The following is a 1,528-nucleotide window of genomic DNA, read 5'->3' as shown; positions in this document are numbered from 1 at the left end:
CTGAAACCAGAAATCTCAATCCTATAACAAATTGGCTTCTGCGCAACAGGAGTAAACCTGATGTGAGGAAATTATCTTTCACCCAGAGCATGGTTGGAGTCTGGAACAAATGTCCTGAGAGGGTGGTGGAGGCAGGTTCGTTGGAGGTGTTCAAAAGAGAAGGGGATTGCTATCCGAAAAAAAAAGGGAACGTGCGAGGTTAGTGGGGGGGGGGGGGGGGGGGGGGGGGGGGGGGGGTGGGGGGTATAAGGCAGGGGAGCGGGACGAGGTGGGATGCTCTTTCAGAGGGCCAGTGCAGACTCGATGGGCTGAATGGCCTCCTCTTGTGCTGTAAAAGCACTGTGTTACCGTGTCAGGAAAAGTAGCCGACTCTAATGAAGTTGGAGATGAGAGCTTTTGCAGATGAGCTACGTGGTTTTGTTTAATATTGTTTATTATTATTGCGCCTTTTCCATGGCTGGAGATTTAATAACTTCGAACTACAGTTGTAGCTGCCAGAAAATTGCTGAATGGCCGGGTAAATTTTGGTTTTAATTCCCAGCGCGCTTGCATGCGCGCCGTTTGGATGTTCGAGCAGATATATCCATTGCAACCCAGCAGTGTGACCTTGTAATTTGGCAGACATTGTTACACACGCCCAGCCCCTCCTGCCAGTATCGAACCTGCGGCATTACAATGGGACAATGCTGGGAGGGGCGGGGGGGGGGGGGCGGGGCTTATGCCAGTACTAAAGATGGCAGCACAGTCTTCAAATCGGCATCAGCAGCGGGGCAATGTGACACACACCTGGCGGCGGCCGAGTGCGCGGTCGCCTTTCTATGACATCACCACCCGCCGAGACCCGGCCCCCGGCCCGGCTGGCCCCCGCCCACCTGTTTATCTCTACGTCGTAACGTCGCACCACCCCTGGCCTGTGTATGGTCCGTCGGGGTGTCAATCAGGGGCGGGGCGGGCGGCAGGGGAGGCCCCGCCTCTGGACGGTGGCCCGTGTGGTGTTTGGCAGTCGGGAGTGTTGAATGGCTTTGGAGAGGGGCAGGGGAGAGCTGGAGAAATCATACGAGATAACGGCGGCTTCAAGTTCCACGTGCACCCGGGCCTGAGCTTCATCCTCATCCGTTCAGTGAAGGAGCCTGCGGACGCGGGGGAGGGGCCGGGGTGCGATGAGACAAGGTCAGGAAGCTTTAAAATTAGTCTCGGGCGGCGGGCAGGTTCTGCCGGGCCGGAGCCGGGCCGGGCCGGGCCGGGCCTCGCCTCCCTCAGTCGAAGCCCCGAGGCACCGGCTCGTGACGGTTTCCCCTCGAGGCTCAGTGCCCGGTCTAACCGACACTGTTAGGCTGGCCTGATTACATCATCTCCTTTCGCCCGGTCCAGTCTGACTGCTGTGGCTGCAGATGCGAATCCCATCCAAACTGGTCATTTTCCTCTCCACCCCCACCCCCACACCCACCCCCAGCCACCCCATTTTCTTTTCCAAGGACATTGATTTGTGTTGCAGTAAAGGGAGAGGGGAGGAGAGGGGGGCTCTGGG

General features: G+C 58.0%; 1 protein-coding gene across 3 annotated transcripts in view; it reads left to right on the top strand.

Moving 5' to 3' along the window:
• The first annotated feature begins 975 nt into the window (after positions 1-975).
• The window catches only part of gtf3c2 (general transcription factor IIIC, polypeptide 2, beta), a 115,839-nt gene continuing 115,286 nt past the window's right edge, over positions 976-1,528 (top strand). For all 3 annotated transcript variants that reach the window (XR_005943065.1, XM_041188262.1, XM_041188261.1), the window contains exon 1: positions 976-1,170. The gene's annotated coding sequence lies outside the window, so the exon portion shown is untranslated. The remainder of the gene's footprint in view (positions 1,171-1,528) is intronic.

Source organism: Carcharodon carcharias, chromosome 5 (genome assembly GCF_017639515.1).
Source record: "Carcharodon carcharias isolate sCarCar2 chromosome 5, sCarCar2.pri, whole genome shotgun sequence".
NCBI classification, from domain to species: Eukaryota; Metazoa; Chordata; class Chondrichthyes; order Lamniformes; family Lamnidae; genus Carcharodon; species Carcharodon carcharias.
Note: the sequence above shows the minus strand (reverse complement) of the source record. Positions and strands in the feature narration are given on the sequence as shown.